Raw genomic sequence first — 6,833 nt, 5'->3', positions numbered from 1 at the left:
TGCAAAACCCCCAGAGAAAACAACACGAAACCATACCTGACCCCAGACGGAGACTGCATTTCCAGAGTGAAAACACAGCCCCTGAGATAGCGGCATCCCTCAGGATCCCTTTTTATTTTGACTGCTAAGCAGGTAACTACTGTCTTAGGAGTGTTTCCAACATAACCAAGGAAATAAATGTAGAAAACTCTTTCACCCAGTGAAATCAGACAGTTGTCAGTATGACACACTGTGGTAGCCTTCTCCAAGAAGCCATCCTTATGAGCGAAGGAACCCACCCTGTAGGAAACGGAAAAGCTGACCTGGCCTTTTCTATCTAGGATACTCACGCTCCTGACCCTTTTGCTGCAGTAGCTTGGGCTTAAATCCTTGTTGTATTTGGCAATGAGCCAGTGAAAAAAATAAGGGTATTAATAATGATAATAGACATTTGAACTTCCTGGGTACACTATGTGCTTGTACCCAAGTGCTGAAATAGAATTTTTTAAAAAAGATTATTTGTGTGGGTGCACAATGAGACTAAAATTTGCCACAAACTTAAATCATTCCTTTTCCTTTGTCCCGGAAAAACACATTTTTTTTTTGTCTCTGTGGCATTTGAATCAACTCTCCTTTCCTAATTTTGGCATTTGAAAGGGTTTTATGACATGAAATGACTTTATTTATGTATTTGGCAACTCATGCCACAAAGTCTTAGGGCCTGCCAATTAAAAACACAGCAGCAGAGGAGTGAAGCCATTTGACGATTTTCCATCGATGAAATGGTTTTCCATCAGTGGCAAGCGCCTTGCAAAATGATACTGCTGTTTTCTGACTCAAATGCCATAAATCTGGTTTCTTTCTGGTTTTGTGGCAAATCCCACCTGCTGGGTCTTGGTTGGTAACTTGTGGATTTTGGTCTGGCTGCCAATTATTGATCCTTCTTCTCCATCCCTCCCTCATTAGAAAGGTAGAAAATCGGTAAGAACTGTAGGTGCTGAGAAAACAGGGGTCCTAGTAGGAGCCCCCTGTGGGTGGTACTGTTTATGAACTGTGATTTATGGAATTCAAATCCCTGGGCAAATGAAGTCTGCTGCAGAAGTTTTCTTGGCATATTAAAATTTGCCCGCAGGACAGTTTACCAGAAGAGGAATCCTCGAGGTAAAGAGCTGGTGTCTACATCTTTGACTCAGATGGTCAGATTTCTGGGAAAATCTCAGCTGGGGGCTCTTCTGAGAAATAAGCTGACATCACAGGGTTTAAGGACTTACCACCTCAAGACTCTAATGCTCTAGAAATTTGCCAAAGCCATTTTTTGTTTAAAATTGACTCTAGGGGAGCCTGGGTGGCTCAGTTCATTAAGCGTCTGCCTTCAGCTCAGGTCATGATCCCAGGGTCATGGGATTGACCCCTACATCAGGCTCCCTGCTCAGTGGGGACTCTGTTTCTCCCTCTCCCCATTCCCCCCTGCTCGTGTGCAATCTCTCTCTCTCAAATAAATAAATAGATAAATAAAATCTTTAAAAAGATAAAATAAATATAATAAAATTGACTTTAGCTTGTAGTCACACGCACTGATGGCTCCTTAAAAACAAATGGAGAAGCTGTGGTCCAGGAGTGAGTGTCCTCTGCTGTGAGGGACTCCAGCAGTTTGTATGGTTAGGACACTGGTAAGAACACATTTAGTGGAGGCCTCCAGCAAAAGCAATTCATACATTTATCTCTAATGCCTTTTCTCCCATAATTTGGCCTTCTTAAAGAAACTGATCCACCAAATTGCACTTTTGGCATTCTGAAAATGCAACATTATCAGTGACTAAAGAGAGTAAATTAAAGCTAGAAGATGTTTAGGTGTTTATTTTATTTTTTTAAGAGAAATTTTTTTTTAAGATTTTATTTATTTATTTGAGAGAGAGAATGAGAGACAGAGAGCACGAGAGGGAAGAGGGTCAGAGGAAGAAGCAGACCCCCCCGCTGAGCAGGGAGCCTGATGCGGGACTCGATCCTGGGACTCCAGGACCATGACCTGAGCTGAAGGCAGTCGCTCAACCAACTGAGCCACGCAGGCGCCCTGTTTAGGTGTTTAAATGACCTAATCCAATCCTTAACAACTACTTATCTGACTCCCTGCCTTCTTTTTCTACCTTTTTTTTTTCATTACAAAAGTAGAGCATTAATACATGAGATAAGAATTATACATGGAGGGGTGCCTGGGTGGCTCAGCCGGTTAAGCGGCTGCCCTTGGCTCAGGTCATGATCCCAGGATCCTGGGATCGAGCCCCGCATCGGGCTCCCCGCTCAGCGGGGTGCCTGCTTCTCCCTCTCCCTCTGCCTGCCTCTCTGCCTACTTGTTCTCTCTCTCTGTCAGATAAATAAATAAAATCTTAAAAAAAAAAAGAATTATACATGGAGTTATTAAAGCACAAAAAAAATTTTTTTAAAGATTTATTTTTTTATTTGAGAGAGAGGGCATACGTGTGAGAGCGAGCATGAGGAGAAGCAGGCTCTCCACTGAGCAGGGAGCCTGATGCAGGCTCGTCGATCCCAGGACCCTGGGATCATAACCTGAGCCAAAAGGCAGACGTTTAACCAGCTTAGCCGCCCAGGCACCCCTACAGCACAAAAAAAATTTTTAAATCTTTCATGGTTCTCACAGTTAGAAACAAGCATTGTGTAATCATGTTAGTGTATTTCCTTCCAGTCTTTCTGCAATACCAAAATTTTATGTATTTTGTATCATAAACTGTATGTATTATAATGTATTATAAATTGGCAGGCTTACTATAAACAATTTACATGCAGAAATGAATAAAGGAGAAATTAACATTTCCTATAATCACAACCCACAACAGTCATAGAAATAATTACTGTGAAAAGTTTGATAATATTACCTATTATATAGTAAGCTCATATACCCACTATATATTATATGTATTATGCAATGTTGATACATAATATCTAATATGTTATCTATTATATATACTGACTTGATATTTTTACCAAATGGCTTCTACTGTATGTTCTGTTCAGCAATTTGCTTTTTTTCATAATAATATATCTAAACATCTTTCAGAGTACAGATATGTGTATCTACTCCATTTTAAAAATGACAATATAGTATTCCACTGCATGGATGTACCATACTTTATGTAATCCCTACTGATGAAGATTTCTTTCTTTTTTTTTAAGATTTTATTTATGTATTTGACACAGAGAGACACAGTGAGAGAGGGAACACAAGCAAGGGGAGTGGGAGAGGGAGAAGCAGGCTTCCTGCTGAGCAGGAAGCCTGATGTAGGACTCGATCCCAGGACCCTGGGACCACGACCTGAACCCAAGGCAGATGCTTAACAACTGAGCCACCCAGGTGCCCCAAGACTTATTTCTAACTTTTTGCTATTATAAACAATGCAGTGACCATTCTTCCATATTTGTCTTTGCACACCTGTTTGGGAAGTGGAATTGTTGGATCAAAAGATATTGTGCATCCATCAAAAAAAAGTGAAATCTTGCCATTTGCAACGATGTGGATGGAACTAGAGGGTATTATCCTAACAGAAATAAGTCAATCAGAGAAAGACAATTATCATATGATCTCACTCATGTGGAATTTAAGAAACAAAACAGAGGATCATAGGGGAAGAGAGGAAAAAATAAAATAAGATGAAATCAGAGAGGGAGACAAACCATGAGAGACTCTTAATCATAGGAAACAAACTGAGATTTGCTGGAGGGGAGGTGGGGTAGAGGGATGGGGTAACTGGGTGATGGGCATTAAGGAGGCAGGTGATGTGATGAGCACTGGGTGTCATATAAGACTGAAGAATCACTGAACTCTACCTCTGAAACCAATAATACATTATATGTTAATTGAATTTAAATTAAGAAAATAAAGAAAAAAGAAAATGTCAAAAAAAGATATTGTGCATATATTTTTAAATATGATCATAATTACATTAGATGTAATTATGTCCTCCACTTCCACTAAAGATTACATCATTTCATGATATCATGTTAACTTTGAAAGTATCATTTTAATGGCTACATAATATCTCACCAAGTGAATCAATACTTCTAAGTCATATGAATATTGTATACATGAGACACTGTTTTTAACTACTAACACTACTGTCTGGTCTTAACCACATCTTGAGCGGAATTCAATGTGAGTATGAAATATGTCTTGGTGGAGGTGGACAAAAAAAGCTGAGCAATTTTTAAAAACTGCTTTATATCTGTAAAGGTAGGAAAAAGGTAAAACAGAGTCACGTTGCATAATTTCATTAAGGAAATAGCGAACATTTCAAAGATGAAAAATTATTTCTTGATGGCAATTCCGAGCCACCTAAGATTTCAGGGAAAAAGCTCTTTTAAAAAAATAGCCATGTCAGAGCAAGAGGAGGTCTCTACCTAGAATAATTCATTAGCAGTTAACCTAAGAAACCACAGTGTTTCCTGACTACATGATGTTTGTTGACCCAGTTTCTCACCCCCTGGTTTATACATACATTGTTCCTGGCTGACAGCTCTCAGATAGTTTCATCCCATCATCATCAATAAATCCTATAGTTAAAGGCAGACTAATGAGCCTGTTCAGACTTATGTCTCCAAGCTGCATTAAATCACACTTCTATCAAGAGCCTACTTCCCAGAAACATCAAACATGTAAGATTCTGCACTTATGGAAACTTTTATTCATTTGCTCTATGTGAAGCATTGTCCAGAATCCAGGATTTTCAAAACTGAGTAAGTGAAAGCTTTTTTTTTTTTCCACATAAAATTGTATGTAGAAACCTAATATGTAAAACATTAAAGAAAAATCTGCTCAGGTCCAAGCTAGATCCTGCCTCAGAGCCCCAATTCCTCAGCTCTCTCCTTTCCCTAGTACTGTGTGGTCCTTGAGGTACCTACTCAGATTGCAGCTGGGTCTATAGTAAGAAACAAAACAAAATAATAGACAAGATACTGATAAATTACAAGAAGGACCAAATCTGCAAGCAATTAATCCTGTCTTCTGTTTTTTCCCCCAAAGATATTTATTTATTTATTTATTTATTTATTTATTTATTTATTTGACAGAGAGAGAGGGCATGAGCAGGAGGAGGGGCAGAAGGAAAGGGACAAGCAGAACCTCCCTCTGCCATTGAGCGGGGACCCCAGTGTGGGGCTCAATCCCAGAACCCTGAGATCATGACCTGAGCCGAAGTCAGACCCTTAACCAACTGAGACACCCAGGTGCCCATAAATCCTATCTTCTATAGATGCAGGCTTCTGATGTTTAGCCTTTTAAACTGTGTGAAATATATACAATTATGGCTAAAGTCTAAAATGGCCAATCCCTATATTAACTAAAATCAGATCATGGAGAAAGTTTTCTTTTTAATGCCAAAGCTTAATTCAATTTAAACCAGAAAAACAGTATATTCACAGATAATATTGGACAGTATCTGGTTATAAGAATGATACTGAATTATTACTGCTTTTAAAGGTTTTATTTATTTATTTATTTATTTATTTATTTATTTATTTGAGAGAGAGTGAGAGCGAGCACAAGCAGGGGGAAGGGCAGGCAGAGGGAGAAGGAGACTCCCTGCTGAGCAAGAAGCCCGATGTGGGACTCGATCCCAGAACTCTGGATTCATGACCTAAGCTGAAGGCAGACGCTTAACCGACTGAGCCACCCAGGTGTCCCTTGAATGATACTGAAATTAATCTATCATTTGGATTTTAGCTTTGGCAGCACATATACTAAAATTGGATTTTAGCGATAATGTAAATATGAAGTTCAATCTATTTTTATATATTAAATATTGTGTGTGTGTTTGGAGAGCACCCTAATTTTACAGTCCAGCTCCGCATGACAGGTTTCGTTCTAGCAGGATGAAGGAAAACTTGGAAGATCTGGACGTTTGGAATTAGAGTTGTCCACCTTTTTTTTAAAGATTTTATTTATTTATTCATTTGAGAGAGCGAGAATGAGAGAAAGAGAGAGGAGATGAGATGGGGGAGGGTCAGAGGGAGAAGCAGACTCCCCGCTGCGTGGGGAGCCTGACGCGGGACTCGATCCCAGGACTCCAGGATCATGACCTGAGCCAAAGGCAGTCGCTTAACCAGCTGAGCCACCCAGGGACCCCTAGAGTCGTCCCACCTTTAAGCCCCACTTTAAAAAATGAGTCCAAAGACCATCTACAGCAGAATCAAGTTGGGATGTTAAAAATATAGGTTTTTCTACTTTACTTTCAAAGACTCTTATTCAGTATCTGGGGAGAAGCCCAGGAATCGGTCCTTTTGCAAATGGTCTCCAGGTGATTCCAATGTGCACTGAGCTAGGAAGCTGGTGATGGGAGTTCCCTCGAGAGATCACAGGAATTCTAGCTGGCTAGTGTGCAGGGCTCAGCTGCAAGTAAACTGTCAGACAGGTAGGCATCTGGAATCCAAGACGTCTCATAGCAGTCCTGTGTTAGTCCTGGGGCAGCATTCTCAGCTCTATTCTTCAACTCTTTGCTCTGCTCAGCATAGCAGGGTGCCTGGTTCCTGCGGGCTGTTTCCTAGCCCCCTACTGCCTGACTTTCAGAGGGGATCAGTCGATGAGAGGTACTGGCATCAGTCTGGAGGGCCGAACAAAGAAAGCAGGGCCTTTTCCTTGCTTTTCTGTCTTAGCCTCCCCTGGCTGCAATTGTGTCTCCTTCACGGTTTCCACTTCCTTCCGACAGGCCCTCTGTGCTTCTGGATTCCACTGGCTGGCACCTGCCCTTGGGCTCTAATCATATTTTCTACCCTCTATCCAGCCTCCAGGTGGTAATGCCTTCCTTCTGCTGCTGCTAATATCTGGGATACTGGAACATCCCCTCCTG

Source organism: Eumetopias jubatus, unplaced genomic scaffold (assembly GCF_037043125.1).
Source record: "Eumetopias jubatus isolate StellerSeaLion01/CBP00866 unplaced genomic scaffold, mEumJub1_p1.0 scaffold_5, whole genome shotgun sequence".
NCBI lineage: Eukaryota > Metazoa > Chordata > Mammalia > Carnivora > Otariidae > Eumetopias > Eumetopias jubatus.
The sequence above is the reverse complement of the archived record's forward strand: the minus strand, read 5'-3'. Positions refer to the sequence as shown.